This window comes from Erpetoichthys calabaricus, chromosome 14 (genome assembly GCF_900747795.2).
Source record: "Erpetoichthys calabaricus chromosome 14, fErpCal1.3, whole genome shotgun sequence".
Classification (NCBI taxonomy): domain Eukaryota; kingdom Metazoa; phylum Chordata; class Cladistia; order Polypteriformes; family Polypteridae; genus Erpetoichthys; species Erpetoichthys calabaricus.
In genome coordinates, this window is record NC_041407.2 from 34,749,988 (window position 1) to 34,770,108 (window position 20,121).

At 38.4% G+C, this 20,121-nt stretch overlaps 1 protein-coding gene across 1 annotated transcript in view; it reads left to right on the top strand.

Moving 5' to 3' along the window:
- Positions 1 to 20,121, top strand: part of gnav1 (guanine nucleotide binding protein (G protein) alpha v1) — a 443,998-nt gene that overhangs the window by 287,621 nt on the left and 136,256 nt on the right. The gene's annotated exons all lie outside the window — the stretch shown is intronic.

Consider the following 20,121-nt stretch of genomic DNA (forward strand, 5'->3'; position numbering starts at 1 on the left):
CTATAGTTTAAACTAGATTAGATAATTGTCCACATTACAACAGACTATTGGTAAGAGAATGAAAATGATCAGATTATGATATAATGTTCTAATAAAATGTTTTAAGGCTAATTGCACAGCTTCTGACTAAAAGCTACGGAAGTTGTGATCACATTCAAAAATTATATACGAGAAAAGATTCTTGCCTTGTGCCGCTGAACACTCAAATTAAAAAGAGTAATAATGAAATCTAGGCAATATGTGTCTCCATTTCCTACCTTTGATTGAGGAAAGGAAGGAAGAAAAAACATTTATTTCTATGGCACATTTTCAAACACAGAATGTAGCTCAAAGTGCTTTACAAGATTTCAAACATATACTGTAGTTTCAAGCAAAGAAAAACACTGAAATGAGATAAGAATAATAATGAATAAGTAACAAAAACAAGAATGCAAAAGATAGATACAGTATACAATTAATAGAGAAGTAGTGTTTGTAAAGGTGAATCCAGTGATAAGGTCAGATGGCTGGGGAGAACAGAAGAAATTAAAAAAAAGAAAAAAAAGAAAAAGCAGCTTCCTATAAGATGGAGAAAGAAAAACACAAAATCTACAAGAGTCCTAAGGCCAAAAGACTGCTTAGCCCCCTCTGAGCATTCTGCCAAAGAAAGGAAGGAAAGTATGCGGTTAGATAGATAGATAGATAGATACTTAAGCAGACTAGCTGGCTTGGTTTGGACTAGCTTTATTTGTCCCAGCAGCAGCCCCTCAAACACACAAAAGAATTACAAGTAAATGCAGTGTGTAATGGGTAATACATTTAAAGTTAAAAAAACACTTGTTTTAGACAAATAACTTTAATAAACTCACTTAACTCATTTAACCCCTGATAATTGAAAATTCTTGTAGAAAATATTAATTTATTTAACTTGTTTTTCTGTTATGTAGAATTTGATACATAAGATGTTCAACTGAATGTTTATTTCAATATGTATTTTAAGAAAATAATAGTGCTATCACGTAATTTTTAACAAATGAGCAGCTAATTGCAAAACTTGCTGTATTAAACTAATTTTAAAAAATTGCAAAAATAAAGTCCCGTTTAAAGGGTATTTCACAGTAATTTCACAATCATTGAAAAATGTGAGTACAATCTTCACTGTGAACTTCCCAAAAATTCTTACAGTATTTATGGATTTTAGTATGTAGGCATATACACTCGTTATGCTAATTTATTTTTTCCCGTGTTTATAACTGAAAATAAACAAGATGGAGTAGATAACTTGGTCCCATTTTCTTTGTGTATAATCATCAAGAAATATCTATTTGAATAAGATATTTGTAAAATGAAAGAAAAAATTGAAAAATTGGGGATGACTAATTAATTCCAAGTTATTCCAAGTACAGCCACCAGTGCAACTACCATAAGCTACAGTATGTTCTCTTGTGTCTAGAGCCACCCAGGTTATCCATTTCCCTTTCCCATGGAAAAGAGGGAAAGATGTGGAAGCAGTTATGACATTAGGTCAATTAAAGTTTACCTTTCATTTTCAGATCTCTGGGTCTAGCACCTGGTGTTGGCACTTTAACAGGTTTGGTTGCCTGTTCTGAAGCCCTTGCCATCCTGTAGCTCCCTTCTCCAACTCTCCTATACCCTTCTCCAACTCTGCTATACCCTTTAGTGAAAACCTTAGTTTGACATCTCAATTCCAGCATCTGAACCACTAAAACCAGTAAAATTTAGAATCGTAGGGTATATTTTTTATTCTGTTTTTTTTTTTTATTATTATTATTGATTTTAATTAGAAACAAATAACATTACATACAATCAAATCAAACTTAACAAAGCAAAATTCAACCCCTACCCAAGAGAAAGAGAAGAGAGCCAGCAACCAAAGTTATGCTGTAAAAGGAACAAGAAAGGAAGGGTATACTGTTCCCCAAAATGGAAGCTTATTCTAAAAAGTTCTTGATTAGACCCTGCCATATTTTAAAAAGTTTGGAGGAGATCCTCTAAGTGAGAAGTTGATTTTTTCCAATTTCAAGTAGTATAGGAAAACATCACTTACCCATTGACTTAAAAGTGGTGGGGTGGGATTCTTCCATTTGAGCAAGTACATGCTAGTAGTGTAGTAAAGGCAATTAGTTTGTTTTTCCTTCTCCACTTTTAAGCCCGTCTAGGAGTACACCAAACACAGTTATTAATGGGTTTGGAGTGATTGTGACACCGATAGGCATGTAAAATTTTTTATCCAAAATGTTTTTAATTTGGTGCATGCCAAGAACATGTGGCTAAGTGAGCTAGATAGCAACATTCACAGGTTGATTCTTGTCATGGACACATTTTGGACAATTTTAAACAAAATACTGTAAATGAGCTTGATTTTAAGTTGAATGATTGAATGCCTTGCACATATGGAGCTAGATTGTATTGTGTTCGTGGCTGCCTTCCTCTCGTTTTCTGAAATATTAAGTGACAAATCCTTTCCCCAATGTACTCTGGGGTCTTTGAAAGGAAGGAACTTTAAAATATTTTTTATAAATTGTAGAGATGCTATTTGAGTCTTTAAGACTGATCAGTATTTCTTCTGGAATAGAACAGGGTGGTAGGTGAGGAAAATTGGGCAGGTTCTGTTTAGCAAAGTTTCTACCTTGAAAGTAGTGGAAGAATTGAGTTGATGAGAAGATGAATTTGAAGTGTTATTGTTTTCAAGATGTGAAGACATTATCTGTGTAGCAGTCTCTTAGTGTTTTAACCCCAGAAATTTTCCTAACATTAAATAGTGTATAAATTTGAGAGGATGGAAAAAAGTGGTTGTCATGTAGAGGTGCAACAGTTAAAAACATCTCTGTCTTAAAGTGCTTCCTACATTGGTTCCATATTCTGAGAGAATGAAGGACAACTGGATTATTGGTGTATTGACGATAATTTGTATTAACACCAGAATCCCTGAAGCCTACAAAAAAACTCGGAACCCCAGGCCACCTTAAATTCCCTCGCACCTCCTCATTAGCGTCTTTTGTTTTGTAAATGTCTCAGAACTGGCAGCAGGCAGCCTGTTATCCTGTAACAGAAACTTTTTACATGTTCTACTATTGGGAACGTGACTGAGAACATAAAAGTGAATAATGAAACCAAACGCTACCAAATGGCACCATAAATTTACACCAGCTCTTACAGACTCAAATAAATCAAATTAATATTTTTATTTTATAATAGCTACTGTGACGGTTGGCCGGGGCCCATGCCTGGCTGGGACGCCCCTTCACCATATCTGCCAGAGAGACAAGGGTGAGAAGCCCAGTATCTCCTCCTGGACGCTAGATGGCAGCCTCCCTGGGTTGCAGCGGTGCCTCAGACTCCCCCAGGGCTTCATGGGGATTGGAGTTCTGTGCAGCTCTGTGGGGTTCCGCAGGCGCCGCCAGGGGGTGTTACAACAGGAGTGGCTGGGCCCTTTTGGGCACTGGTTTCGCCTAACCCGGAAGTACAGCCAGATGTCGATAATCAGCCACCTGGAGTACTTCCGGGTACCCAATAAAAGGGAGCCAGCGACCACTACTCGGTGGCCAAAGTCGGGTGGACGGAGGACAAAACTATGGAGGACTGGTGGTGAGAGAGAGAGGAGTGTGGTGACTCAGTGCTTAGTGCTTGGTACTGTGTTGTGGCTGGAGGGATTACGGGGAAGACGTGCCCTCAAGCTGAAGAAAAATAAAGTCTTTTTATTTTATACGTGCCTCCTGTGTCAAGTCTGTGCCAGGTCTGGCACAATATAGCGCCTTTCTTACACCACTCACTACTCAAAACAGTTCAAAGCATGAAAGGCCCAGAATCGAACTCACCACCTCTTGAACTTGGTAGTTCTTACCTATACAACCCAATTTCTTTTACTTTGGTTAAATTCTTGAAAAAAAGCGAACTTGTTTTGTTATATCTGTGTCTTTTGTGAAAGTGTTTATTTGATATTTGGACTTCAATCTTCACACATTATACACTTCACATCAGCATTTTGCCAGTTATTAGTATAACATGAAAAAATTTTCTGTTCTAGTTATGTGTTCAACATTTCTTGCCTCGCATTTCCTGTCATCCTACATTTACACAGATCGATGTAGACACAGAACACATGAAATGTACGTGTTCCAAATAGTGATATATTATTTACCCTATAAAATTCAAGGCACCTCACAACCAGATAAACAGACTTGAGCTGGGAGAACTTGGTGTACAACTAAAATTGCGTTGGTGAGGGATAGGATAGCAAGCTGCTTGCATCCTGTGCTGATCGACGCATTTGCAAAGCAAAAGACGCTGATGGAGAGGTGCAAAGGAATTTAAGGTGGCCTGGGATTGCGAGTTGCACAATATTGCACAACCTGAGCCACTTTATAAAGCGCGTATTTACATATCATCCAGCTGAACTCCCAGGTATTTATAGGTCTGCACCCTCTGCTCACAGTCACCTACGATGATCACAGAGTCCAGGAGGGGCCTGGGTCTCCTAATATCCACCACCAGCTCCTTGGTTTTGCTGGTGTTTAGGTGTAGGTGGTTTAAGTCGCACCATTTAACAAAGTCCTTGATTAGGTTCCTATACCCCTCCTCCTGCCCACTCCTGATGCAGCCCATGATAGCAGTGTTGTCAGCGAACTTTTACACGTGGCAGGGCTCCGAGTTGTATTGGAAGTCCGATGTATATAGGCTGAACAGGACCAGAGAAAGTACAGGCCCCTGTGGTGCTCCTGTGTTGCTGACCACAATGTTAGACCTGCAGTTCCCGAGACGCACATACTGAGGTCTGTCTGTAAGATAGTCCATGATCCATGCCACCAGGTATGAACCTACTGCCATCTCTGTCAGCTTGACCCTAAGGAGCAGAGGTTGAATGGTGTTAAAGGCTCTAGAGAAGTCCAGAAACATAATTCTTTTAGCACCACTGCCTCTGTCCAAGTGGGAGAGGGATCAGTGTAACATATAGATGATGGCATCCTCCGCTCCCACCTTCTCCTGGTATGCGAACTGCAGAGGGTCGAGGGCGTGGTGGAGCTGTGGCCTCAGGTGGTGAAGCAGCAGCCGCTCCATGGTCTTCATCACATGTGACGTCAGAGCGACAGGCCGGAAGTCATTCAGCTCACTAGGACGTAATACCTTTGGGACTGGGGTGATACAAGATGTTTTCCAAAGCCTCGGGACTCTCTCAGGCTCAGGTGGAAGATGCGCTGTAGAGGACTCCCAGCTCCAACGCACAGGCCTTCAGCAGTCGTGGCAATACTCCATCTGGACCCACTGCTTTGCTGGCACGAAGTCTCCTCAGCTCTCTGCTTACCTGGGCTGCTGTAATTGTGGGTGGGGGGAAACACTCTCCTATGCTGGTATCAGCAGAAGGATGGGTGGAGGGTGCAGTACTCCGAGGTGAGAGTGGGTTAGAGTGGTCAAAGAAGAAGGTTAAAGAAGTTGTTCATCTGGTTTGCTCTCTCCACGTCTCTCTCGATGGTGGCACCCCGCTTCAAGCTGCAGCCAGTGATGATCTTCATCCCATCATACACTTCCTTCATGCTATTATTCTTCAACTTCTGCTCCAGCTTTCTCCTGTACTGCTCCTTCGATGCCCTGAGCTGGACTCGGAGTTCCTTCTGCACGCGCTTGAGTTCATGCTGATCACCGCCTTTAAAAGCCCTTTTCTTCTGGTTCAAAAGGCCCTTGATGTCACTTGTAATCCATGGCTTATTGTTAGCACAGCGGCGTACTGTTCTTACTGGAACTACAATGTCCATACAGAAGTTGATGTAGTCAGTAGTGCAGTCAACAACCTCCTTAATGTTCTCACTATATGATCCCTGCAAAGCAGTCTCTCAGAGCCTGCTCTGCTTCAGGGGACCACTTCCTGAATGAGCGTGTGGTTGTAGGTAGCACGCTCACTCTTGGTTTGTAGTGAGGCTGAAGCAGAACCAGGTTATGATCTGCTTTCCCAAGTGCAGGCAGTGGGTGGCGCTGTATGCGTCTTTAACGTTTGCATACAGTAGGTCAATAGTTCTATTACAATGTTACAATCCACATACTGGGAGAAGGCAGGTAATGTTTTGTCCAGCATCACATGGTTAAAGTCTCTAGTGATTAGCACAAGTGCCTCGGGGTGCTGCGTTTGCAGTTTAGCAACAGCAAGATGGATGATGTCACTCGCTATCTCCATGTCTGCCCGAGGAGGGATATACTGTATACAATAACAACAATGACGTGTCCAAACACTCTGGGCAAGTAATAGGGATGCAAACTTACGGCCAGTTCGATGCCCCTGCAGCAAGTGGAGATTTTGATGTTTACATGTCCAGAGTTGCACCACCTTGTATTCACAGAGAATACATCTATTCATGTCTTACTTAATTTTTTCCATGCAGACAGCAAAATTTTGTGTCAAAAAGAGCTTTATATTTGCTTGTGATATTTACCCCTAGATATTTAAACTGATCTGCTAAGATAAATGGGAAGGTGTCCAGTCCTATATTGTGTGCTAGAGAATTCACTGGATAAAGCACACTTTTATTCAAATTAATTTTGAGTCCAGCTATCTTTTGAAAATCTGGTAATGGTTTTAGGACTGCAGGCACAGAATTTTGTGGGTCAGATATATACAGTATCATATCATCTGCATGTAGTGATATTTTCTGTTCAGTACCTTCTCTGAGATTCCCTTTATCTCTGATGCATTTTGAAAGTATACAGCCAGTGGTTCAATGGCGATTTCAAAGACCAAAGGTTGTAAGGGGCATTCTTGTCGAGTACCACGTTATAGTTTGAAGTAGTCTGAAATAATGCTGTTAACACAAATCAAGGCTTCTAGACTAGTATAAGGTAGTTTGATCCATGCACATATGTTTGAGCAGAACCCAGATTTGTGCAATGTGGTGAATAGGTAGTCCCATTCAACCATATCAGTTTTTTTTGCATCTAAAGATAATGTGATCTTTGGGGTGTTAGATTTAATGAGTGAATATCCATCCATCCATCCATTTTCCAACCCGCTGAATCCGAACACAGGGTCACGGGGGTCTGCTGGAGCCAATCCCAGCCAACACAGGGCACAAGGCAGGAACCAATCCCAGGCAGGGTGCCAACCCACCGCAGGACACACACAAACACACCCACACACCAAGCACACACCAGGGCCAATTTAGAATTGCCAATCCACCTAACCTGCATGTCTTTGGACTGTGGGAGGAAACCGGAGCGCCCGGAGGAAACCCACGCAGACACGGGGAGAACATGCAAACTCCACGCAGGGAGGACCTGGGAAGCGAACCCGGGTCCCCAGGTCTCCCAACTGCAAGGCAGCACCGCTACCCACTGCGCCACCGTGCCGCCCATGAGTGAATATACTATATTTTAAAAAATAAAACATCAAAGGTTATAATTTAACTATCTGCCTTTAATACATTCAGTTTGGTCTGGTGGTATTACAGAAAGAAGCACTTTCCCAATCCTTATGGATAGAACTTTGGAGAGTATCTTAGCATCGTTAATCAGAAGAGAGATTGGTCTGTATGATGCACGTTGTAGTAAGTCCATATTTTTCTTGGGGAAGAAGGTAATTAGTGCTTGGCGAAAAGTTTGAGGTAGAACTTTGTTCTCTGTAGCTTCTATAAACATTGCTAATAATAGTGGAGCTAACTTATTTGAATTTTTTTTTTATAAAATTCCACTGGGTATCCATCAAGGCTGACTGCTTCCCAGTTTGAAGTGTGTTTGTAACTTCTAGTACTTCTGAAAGTGTCAGAGGTTTATCCAGTTCCACAGCATGAAGAGTATCTAACTGCGGTATCTGTAATGGATCAAGAAACATTAGATTGTGTCTTATCTTCTTTAAACTGAGTAGTATATAGTGACTTATAGTGTTCTCTAAATGTATAACATATATTTATGGTCAATAATTTTAAAATAAACAATTTGCTTGGAAATGAATTCTGAGCAGTTCTCATCAGATAATGACAGGGGGTGATGACGCCAGCGTCATACTTACAAGATTTGATAGTGGGCAAAAAATTATTGTCTATGATGGAATAATCAATTTTTGAGTAACAATGATGTATGGGTGATAAAAGGGGTATGCGTTAAGGTTAAGCCTTAAAAACCCCCATGGGTGTGATAAGCTACTACCTGTTACAAACTGTGTAATTATTTTTGCAGTATTAGATGTTTTTGCTGTTGTACATGAGGGATCTATGCATGTCTGGGTTTAAAACACAATTAAAGTCTCCGGCCATTATAATTTTGTGAGTGTTCATATTAGATGCAAATACATTTTGGATGAACGCTCTGTCATCCATGGTAGGTGCATAGATATTAATCAAAATCGTTTTAGTATTAGATAAATTGCCCTTCACCATGACATATTGCCCTGCAGGATCAGATATTGCATCTGACACTGCAAATGGAATGGTTCCGTGTATTAAGTTTCCTGAGTCTCCTGTAAAAATACTATCCTGGCATTTAATACTATCCTGGCATTTAGTCTTCTTAAGTGCAAGAGTACATTCTATCTCTTTAATTCATTATTGAGACCCTTGACATTCCAGCTCACAAAGTCCTCTATTTGATCATAGAAATATTGCTTCTGAACTTATGTTGACATTTTGTACACTTAGGTTAAGGTAATACATTGTTACATTTAGCTTTGACATAGATTTTATATATTACAGTCATCCCTCACCTATCACTGGCGTTACGTTCCAGAGCTCCCCGCGATATGTGAAAATCCGCAAAGTAGTGACCTTATATTTATTTTATTATTTATATATATATATTAAGGCTTTATAAACCATTCCCACACTCTTATAAACCTTACCGCCTTATTACATCCACTTACAACTTGTTTTACGTCCTGGTTAAAGGACACTGCGGCCGTAGATCTTATATTCTTTTCCTCCTTTTTAAATAGAACATATCCAAACCTTTTACCTTTTTGGCAGTCGTTAGCATCTTCCGTTGGCACTTGGGCACAGCCCCTGAAGCAATAGCAGGAGCAGATCGTTTTAGAGCCATAATGAAGGGCTTGACTATACACAAAGATAAACACAAAAGAGCACAAAAGTTAACTCTTTACACAGCGAAACACGATGCTGAAAGAGCGAGACGAGACTTCCTGGTTAACGCAGCGGAATCGAATTCGGCACACCGTCGCTGAGCCAATCAGCACGCAAGAACTTAACTGCATGCTCTGATTGGTTAGCTTCTCAGCCATCCGCCAATAGCGTCTCTTGTATGAAATCAACTGGGCAAACCAACTGATGAAGCATGTACCAGAAGTAAAATGACCCATTGTCCGTAGAAACCCGCGTTATATATTTAGATAAGCTTACATATAATATCTGCGATAGAGTGAAGCCGCAAAAGTCGAAGCACGATATAGCGAGGGATTACTGTATTGCCAAGTGATATAGCTATGGAGCATATTGTTATGTTGGAACTAACAGTTATTGGTGTATAAGGGATAAAAAAGAAATAGCATTGCTCTCTTTCTCTTTCTCACTCCTGTGCCCTTCCTATTGTGCCTCTGCGGGTGAGGCAAACCGTACTTCGCAAAGTCCTGGTCCTCTGACACGCCAAGAAACAGAACATGTCTAGAGCTAAACGAATCCCCCCAGCAGCGGTCTAGAGGAGGTTGAAACTGAGATATCTTGTGAAGATACAGTCCAAATACAGTAAACTAAGAATATGATCTTAAACTTTATCTGCTTCGTCAGGAGAACTAAAAATGTAAAACTGATCATCAATTACCACTTGCTGTTTGTCAGGGTACAAGAGGCTATATGTGATTTCAACTTTACGTAGGCATTGTTTAATACTGTAGAACAGGGGTCCTCAATCATGGTCCTGGAGGGCCGCAGTGGCTGCAGGTTTTTGCTTCAACCCAGTTGCTTAATAAGAAGCACTTATTGCTCAAGTAACACTTCTGCTTCACTTTAGTTGTTTTGCTCTTTAAGATTTTGAAAATCTTATTGCTTATTTTAGTCTTGAACAGCTGTATTCTTGGTTTTTAATTGCTCCTAATTAGCAATAACATACAAATTACAAAAGAGACCAGCATTTCTCCATTTAGCTTGTTACCATTTATACCTGTGTGTATTTATCATGCACTGTTGGGTTTAATTAAATACTTGGAAGGAAAGTAAAAAGAAAAAAGTGAAGGACTGAGGATTACTCATCCATTTTAGCCTTCAAATCATTTGTATGATATCCTTAGAAAGGGGAATAAAATCTAGGATATGAGAATTACCTGACATAGCAGAGCTAAAGCACTAACAAGCCATGAAATTAAATTATTGGCAAGAATTGCTTTCTAATTAAGCAACCGGGTTAGAACAAAAACTTGCAGCCACTGCGGCCCTCCAGGACTGTGACTGAGGACCCCTGCTGTAGAATGTGATGCGTTTGACAGGCGGAGTGGTGGCTCTGAGGCTAAGGATCTGCGCTGGTATCCCGAAGGTTGCCGGTTCGAATCCCCGTCACTGCCAAAAGAGATCCTACTCTGCTGGGTCCTTGAGCAAGGCCCTTAACCTGTAATTGCTCCAGGGGGCGCTGTACAATGGCTGACCCTGCGCTCTGACCCCAAGGGGTATGCGAAAAAACTAACAAACACTGTTGTAAGTCGCTCTGGATAAGAGCGTCTGCTAAATGATGTAAATGTAAATGTAAATGTAGCAGTTGTTGCAGGGGAGAAATCTGGGAAAGTACAAATGCGGTTGTTTTCAAATATAATCTCATATTTCTGTCTGAGAAGGGACATGAAATTTTGTTTGTCGAAATTAACAATTGTGCTTTTTGGTTTGGAGGCATTTGATCCACGGTAGGCTGCTGAGATCTTGATATCCAATTTAAAGTCCTCTCCAGAATAGTTTAGCTATGAATTTCAGTGGGTTTGGACTTTTCCCTTTTTTCAGGAAGACCATCAATTTTGATGTTGTTCCTTCTATATCTATCTTCCACCAGTTTGTCAGAAAGAACTTTGCATTCTGATTTTACAGTCGTTGCTTTGTCATCCACAGCAAAATTACAGCTTGTTCAGCTTTTTCAATATAGGTGCTAAATGCTTTCTTAACATCTTCAAGCTGACCAGAAAGTACTCTAATTTTACTCTCTAACTTACTCAAATTTTCTTTTATTTTTTCATCATTTTTTTATAGCATTTCTGTAAAGGTTGTAATAAACATAGTACTTAACTGTACCTCCAGGTATTTTATATTCTGATGCTGTTTCTCATTTTTCTAATTTAGGATCTTTATTTCTTTGTTTATTTTCTTATTGTCCTTCTTTATATCTCACTTTATTTAATTTATGTCCCCTCTGAGCTAGGCTCTGAACAAGGCGAACAATACCTTCAGCTCAGAGAGTGCATTTCAATCTTCCCAATCTCTGTAGACCAGTGGGGGAAGATACAGTAGACTCGTGGTGGGTATTAGCTGAAGTTGAACATAGGGATCAAAGGACTATGCTTGGCTCCAATAGTATTCCTGGCATCGATGAATACTTCTAGCCCTCCTGACTTGCAGTTTTGCTCCCACTAGCGCTCATGGCTGGAGCTGATGCTGCAGTGTCATGTCCTGGCAAGTCTGTACCTTCTCCCGTCTGTTCCAGGTCTGTCTCTGGGAGGCCATACTGTGAACTTGAGGCCATTTTAGACTTTGATGGGGTTTTTGCTGCCTTTTCCTTTTCCTTCTGAGCTCTTTGTTTGATGCTCATAATAATTTGTACTTGTGTGTAGTATTATTAAATCCACTTAGGAAGAGTAAATAAAGGATATCTAGGAATGAATGTTTTTTTAAAATGGGTAAAATAATACCACTGCTAACAGTGATTCCGTAACACCTCATCTCTAACAATGGATGAGACCAGCCCCAAATTGTAGGGCATATTAATGTTAAAAAAACTTTTACTTATTTTTCCTTAATTTTGAACTGTGGTGGGTCAGAACCATAGATGACAAACCCTTAGATAAGACGAGCCAACTGTAATATACAGCATACAAGACCTCTAACACAGTATAAGTAAAAAAAGAAACTAGGTTTTAGAATCCATTAGATAGATAGATAGATAGATAGATAGATAGATAGATAGATAGATAGATAGATAGATAGATAGATAGATAGATAGATAGATAGATAGATAGATAGATAGATAGATAGATAGATAGATAGATACTTTATTAATCCCAATGGGAATTTCACAAAAGAAAAGAAACAAAAGAAAAAGAAACAGTACAAAAGAAACAGCATACAGCAACATGTGGGGACTGGCAAGATTGGGGGAAAAAAAACACACAGTCGTATGTATCATGATACACTGCAGAGCTATAGCGCGTCTTTATGTGAAAACAGCAGTGTCAGATGGGGTAGGGAAGGATCCTGAACGTGACTGAGAGAATGAAAAGTGAATAAAAAAAAAAAAAAAAAAAAACAAAGCTAACCTTTACAAATATCATAAATTACACCGGCTGTTACAGACTGAAATCAAATGTATCTTTTTATTCTAAAATAGTAAAAATAAGAGCACTTCACTTCTCAAAAGGGAGTCGTGCAGGATCGAACTCATGACCTTTTGATTCCCAGTCAGCAACTGATACTGTTGCACCATGGGGCCGTCGTAGTAAATGCATGTCAATGTCACACACTAAGGCGGCTTTTTTTTTATGCAGTTATATTTTTGAATAAAAGCGCACTTGTTCTGTTATATTTGTACCTTTTGTGAAAGTGTTTCTTTGATATTTGGACTTCAGGCTTCATACATTATATAGTTTATGCCTACATTTTGTCATTTACTACTAGAATATGAAAAACATGTCTGTTTTAAAAATGTGTTTACACAGATTACTGTAGAAACGGAACACACATGAAATGCGAGTGTTCCAAATAACGATCTATTATTTCCACTCTAAAACTCCACTTCACTCCCAGATAATCAATCAAGAAGTTCGTTCACGTTCTAAGTCGGTGGGGGGATGGAATAGTCGGCTGTTTGCAGCTTGTCTTTATCTGCACATTTAGAAGACAAAAGACGATGGCGGAGAGGTGCGAACGGATTTAAGAAGCGATTTAAGGTGAGACGGATCTACGAGTTTTTTCGTAGGCTCACGTAATTCTAGTGTTAATTGTGGACAAATATGTATAATCTCTCTATTATATAAAAAAATCTTGGGACAAAACTTTTTCAGAGAAGACAAGATATTTTCAGAGAGATAATTTCAAGTCCTGCAAAATGAGATTTTGTGCCAAGAAATGAACTGAAAACCTAACAGGTTCAAGTGGGGGCAGAAATAAAAGACAAACAGTAGAAGAAGAAAAGACAAAGACTAGAAGATAAAGTAAAGAGATTTAAAAACATTGGCGCAATACACATGCAGAGCAGGTTAGAGATTATGAAAGTACTAAAATTCGAAAGTTTCAAAAAACTGATAGTAATGATCGCATTAGTGCTAACGAACGGAAATTATTACTCGTTGAAATAATGGAACAGCAAAAAGAGATTGAATTTATGGACATAGGCGATATGACAGAAAGATTTGTCATTTGATGAAAGTGAAATCTACAAACATATATATTATATATAGTTAGGTCCATAAATATTTGGACAGAGAAAACTTTTTTTTTAATTTTGGTTCTGTACATTACCACAATGAATTTTAAATGAAACAACTCAGATGAAGTTGAAGTGCAGACTTTCAGCTTTAATTCAGTAGGGTGAACAAAACGATTGCATAAAAATGTGAGGCAACTAAAGCATTTTTTAACACAATCCCTTCATTTCAGGGGCTCAAAAGTAATTGGACAATTGACTCAAAGGCTATTTCATGGGCAGGTGTGGGCAAGTCCGTCGTTATGTCATTATCAGTTAAGCAGATAAAAGGCTTGGAGTTGATGTGAGGTGTGGTGCTTGCATGTGGAAGATTTTGCTGTGAAGAGACAACATGCGGTCAAAGGAGCTCTCCATGCAGGTGAAAGAAGCCATCTTTAAGCTGCGAAAACAGAAAAAACCCATCTGAGAAATTGCTACAATATTACGAGTGGCAAAATCTACAGTTTGGTACATCCTGAGAAAGAAAGCAAGCACTGGTGAACTCAGCAACGCAAAAAGACCTGGACGTCCACGGAAGACAACAGTGGTGAATGATCGCAGAATCATTTCCATGGTGAAGAGAAACCCTTCACAACAGCCAACCAAGTGAACAACACTCTCCAGGGGGTAGGAGTATCGATATCCAAGTCTACCATAAAGAGAAGACTGCATGAAAGTAAATACAGAGGGTGCACTGCAAGGTGCAAGCCACTCATAAGCCTCAAGAATAGTGAGGCTAGATTGGACTTTGCTAAAGAACATCTAAAAAAGCCAGCACAGTTCTGGAAAAACATTCTTTGGACAGATGAAACCAAGATCAACCTCTACCAGAATGATGGCAAGAAAAAAGTATGGAGAAGGCGTGAAACAGCTCATTATCCAAAGCATACCACATCATCTGTAAAACACGGTGGAGGCAGTGTGATGGCTTGGGCGTGCATAGCTGCCAGTGGCACTGGGACACTAGTGTTTATTGATGATGTGACACGGGACAGAAGCAGCCGAATGAATTCTGAGGTGTTCAGAGACATACTATCTGCTCAAATCCAGCTAAATGCAGTCAAATTGATTGGGCGGCGTTTCATGATACAGATGGACAATGACCCAAAACATACAGCCAAAGCAACCCAGGAGTTTATTAAAGCAAAGAAGTGGAAAATTCGTGAATGGCCAAGTCAGTCACCTGATCTTAACCCAACTAAGCATGCATTTCACTTGTTGAAGACTAAACTTCGGACAGAAAGGCCCACAAACAAACAGCAACTGAAAGCCACTGCAGTAAAGGCCTGGCAGAGCATTAAAAAGGAGGAAATCCAGCATCTGGCGATGTCCATGAGTTCAGGACTTCAGGGTGTCATTGCCAGCAAAGGGTTTTCAACCAAGTATTAGAAATGAACATTTTATTTCCAGTTATTTCATTTGTCCAATTACTTTTGAGCCCCTGAAATGAAGGGATTGTGTTAAAAAAATGCTTCAGTTGCCTCACATTTTTATGCAATCGTTTTGTTCACCCCACTGAATTAAAGCTGAAAGTCTGCACTTCAACTGCATCTGAGTTGTTTCATTTAAAATTCATTGTGGTAATGTACAGAATTAAAATTAGAAAAAAAATTGTCAAATATTTATGGACCTAACTGTATATACATACAGTATATGTATGTATATGTATGTATGTGTATGTGTGTATAAATCATATGCCTGTATAAAATAATGGACGGACCAGCAGAAGCCTGGAGTCAGGAGCAGTTTAGTCTCTCATACATTAGGTGGCAATGGTCCTTGCATGGCAAACCAGTCTGGACACCCACAGGGTTACATGGGATATGGAGTCTGGAAGTGCGGCCCTGTCAGGGTCTCTATATTCCAATAGAGGGTAATGTTGGGGAGTAGCTCCTTACTTTCATTATGACCCGGAACTGCTTACTAGGAGACATGGTGTGGCCCCAGAAGCATTAAAGGAAACTTACTGCCACACATGGACGAGTCAGAGTGGGGAGACAGCAGGCAAAACTCAACTGGAGGAGAGAAGGAGGAAGAATTGTACTTTTTTATTAATTTGTTGTATTATTGTGGCTAATTACTGGAGAGAGGATTGGGAAGAAATGTCTGGAACGCATAAAAAGTCTTTATTTGATTCTAATAACGTGTGGTGCTTTACTGTGTCTGTGGCTTTGGTGCTCACTGGTGCCCCATATATATAGAGGAAACCAGGGGTGCTACAGCTGCCCCAACCCCGATACAACAGGCACAGACCAAAGTGCTGCACAACATAAGGCTTTATTATTTCAGTGGTAAACGTTTTTTGGTTATTTCCTACCTGCAGTGCACAGTACACTAAATACATACAATAATGTAGCAGGTAAAATTATTTATAGTAGAATATTGTTTGCAATATTTTACTCCATCTGCTTTAAATTTTTCCAGGTGAGTTTGCTTAGACTGGGAATTATGACAGCTCAGCTCGTGATTGGGTGGTATACAGTATATGATGCATTATTACGAACAACATTTACAGCTACCAAAAACAGAAATATATTTTTATTTTTGTTTCTTGATCATTTTAATGAATAGGGTTCTTGTCCCATATAAATTTCTACAGTACATTGCAGGTATTGTAGTTTGTTTATTCTTTTCAAAAGAAAGCTTAAAGTTACTATTTTCTGCAGACTACTACAATTTACATGTATTTTTTCCACTTGACCCAACTATTTCTGCTTCGGTAAGTTTCATATCTAGTGTATTTGCACTGCCAGCATTTATTGACATTTGCCTTTTGCAGCTTTTCAATAAAAATAGAAAATGTATAAGCAGTTTTAATAATCAATAAAAAAAATATTTTTTGGGTAGCCCCCCCCAAAGGTCTGACAATAATTTAGTTTTAAGTATTATCATCTGCTGCCAGAGTAACATGTGAATTAACTGGATTATTGACACTTGTTTAATCCAAAACGGTTTTTAATTAAATGTTTCAGCACTAAATTGAACATCTGACACTGAGGCATTTAATTACAGCTGGTCTGACAGATTTGCCACACTCAAGACAGCAAATTCATAGATCAAGTTTGCTGTCAGTACTGTCCACATCAGAGCAGGCTGTTATTTTTTGTTGAGAAAACGAGCAGAAGGTGAGTAGAATGTAACACCTTAGATCCAAAAACTGTATTATGGTAATGTGTTTTTCACAAAACCTTGATTTTTGAACCACATTAATGTGGTAGTTGACTATAATAAAAAAATCAAAATGTTATAGTTTCCATTTGACTTTACAGCTTAGTATAGTCTCCCTGTGGATATGTATCCATATGTATCCATTGGTCTATTGCTTTTTAAAAATTATAGCTTTAACCTGCTCGTCAAGCAGTATAGTCCATTAACACATGCATCCATAATATTCCTCTATTATACAAAGTCTCCAGGGCAGGAGTCTGTTTTTCTTTTCCTTTTCCCAAGTGTGGGATGTGATGATAAAGTGAGCATTGAGATTAGCTGAAAAGAGGATTAGTTTTCTGATTTATGTTAATACTTTTCTAACCAAAGCTGTTTTTTATTTTATTTTTAATTTTACTCTTTGAATTTGTTGAAATACTGCACTCCGTCTTCTCATTTCTGATTTGTTTTCTTTGTTTAGTTTTACAGTCCTCTTTTATTGTTATTAAACACAGATATTATAGTAGATCCTTTACCTTGCCAACAAATAGGAGTAACATTTAAAAACTTTGACAAATTTGACATATTTAATAAGTGATCTTTTGCCTTTGATAGCAGAGTAATATATGTCTGATTAGGTTTTACATGGTTGAACAGTTTTTGATGTACTTTTGAGTTTTAAAATAAACAAAATCATTTAGATTTTATGATAAATACAACTTTCTGTAAAAACAGAATCATAACAGATAAAAATAAAGGTCAAAAGTACAGAGAAAAATAAACCCATTTAGCGCACGCGGTCACCAGGGATTTTGGTGAAATGTAGCAAAAGTTTGACATTGGGTATAAAACTGATAATTCTTTTACAATTTTATGACTTAATTACAGCTCAGTGAATTTAAAAATTAATAAACAATATTGTGAATGACTTTACTGGAAGCTAAGAATATGCTGTGCTAAAAAAATTGGGACTTCAGTTAGCATCTGAGACAAATAGGGTATTTATAGTACACTGGGCAATATAGCAATTAATCCTGTCTCCATCAGTAGTTTAATATCTCTTGGATATCATCTTACTATAATGTATTTTCTGACATATAGGGTTTAATATGTTCTGTAAGGTAAAAATCAAACAAGCCATTAATTGTCTGACACATTTCTTTGATTCCTTTCTTCACAACATTCCCAAGATCCAGCCATTCATTTTCAATGAAATGCAAGCTTTGGAGAGCTTACAGATATTTACATTTGTAATCCTAAAAGAGTAATCTTCTAAAACTTGCTTGAATATATAAACATCCATCAAATTAAAAAAAAAAACAATAAACTGATATAAGTTGTTAAATTTAAACAAAATCAGGTATATATAAAGTCTTGTTAAGAAGAGAAACGGCTTTCTGACAAAAGTTATGCAAAACCAAAACTCCCAGCAAAAGACATCTGACCTGAGAATCTTACTCAGAATTCTTAAGTATGACTGGTGTATTCTGTAGTAATTGGCTTCTTGTGTTGTATTTTAAATTATTTCCCAATTACTTGTTAACCTTGTCAGTTCTACTATAATTACTGATATATTGCATGTAAAAAAGTTGTGCACATTTTGATCACATTTTATAATTAATTGTCAAACCCCTTTCATCAATAAATAACTGTTAAGAGACATCTTGTTTATTAACATGGAAAATAAACTCCCTTAGAAAACATTTCAATGTTTATATATTATTATATATAAATATTATGCAGGTAACAATTTTAATGTTAAGTGAAGACATGTCACAAAATGTCTCTTTACAGTACTGAAAACCTTTCTTTTTTAGGAAATAGGAACACATTGACATGCTCAGGAGTCAGTTGCATGTTCAGCCCATTAACCAACAGCCGGGAGTTGAGAAAAGCCCTTCTCATGGGACTAGTATTCTGGACATGCTCTGGTAGCTTTGCCTCTCCAGTTAAAATACATGTTAAATCTGTTATTGATGGTGAGTTGCAATGTATTAGCAAATATGCTACCAAAGCTTGGTACACTGTGGTGGGTTAAAGTGCAGTCATAATTTTTCATACAATATTATAAACACATGCAGTCAAATTTCCTTTGAGACGCTTTATAGCTTTTTGGCAAGGCTGTCTTCTACATGTCTATCTGAAAAATTTTGTGTCAGTCATATGACTGATTTCAAATATGTAGAAACACATTACTTTGATAGATGTCTCAATTGTTTCTACATTAACCTTACTTAAAGTAAACGCTTATTTAATGTGAGCAGCTGAGTTCTCAGCTCATCTTCTTGCTAAAATGTTGTTGTTTTTTCCTGTATGCCTGGTGACAGCTCTTCTAGATGGAATGTATTTCTCTCTCTTTTTTTTAATTTTATTGATTTTATTGTAATCATTCCATACAAATACCTGTAGATCAATTTTTTACAAAAATAAGATTGAAAACAAATCAACCCCCACCCCTGAGAAAGAGAGCATGGCCAACAGAGTAAAACTTAAAGCTAGTAAAAATAAGTAAATTGATAAGTTTAATAAGTGGATAAAGATAAATGGAGAAGAAAAAGAAATGGGAAGATAATCTGCTTCCTCAGTGCTTTAAGAGCTTAATCTAATATGTTATTGATTAGATCCTGCCAGGTTTTGAAAAAGTTCTGCACAGATCCTCTAAGTGAGAATTTGATTTTTTCCAATTTCAAATAGTATAATACATCAGTTACCCACTGACTTAAAAGAGGAGAGTTAGGATTCTTCCAGTTGAGCAAGATAAGTCTATGTGCCAATAGGGTAGTGAAGGCAATTACAGCTTGTTTGTCCTTCTCCACTTTAAGCCCATCTGGAAGTACACCAAACACAGCTGTTAGTGGGTTAGGAGGGATTGTGACACCAAGGCTGTCTGAAAGGTATTTAAAGATTTTGGTCCAGAATGATGTTAATTTTGTGCAGGCCCAAAACATGTGACCCAGTGAGGCTAGAAGTTTATTGCAGCGTTCGCAGGTTGGATCTTGCCCTGGAAACATTTTGGACAATTTTAAACGAGACAGATGTGCTCGATATATAATTTTGAGTTGAATAATTGTATGCTTTGCGCATATGGAGCTCAAGTGAATTCTCTGCATTGCTACCTTCCACTCCTTTTCTGATATGTTGAGTGAAAGATCCTTTTCCCACTGTCCTCTTGGATCTTTGAAAGGGAGGGACTGTAAAATGATTTTATATATTGCAGAAATGCTGTCTGAGTCCTTGATACTGAGCAATATTTTTTCCAGCATAGAGGAAGGTGGGAGATGAGGAAAATCGGGCAGATTCTTTTTAACAAAGTTTCTAATTTGAAGATAGTGAAAGAAATGTGTTGCTACGAAGTTAAATTTGGAATGTAATTGTTCGTAGGATGCAAAGACGTTG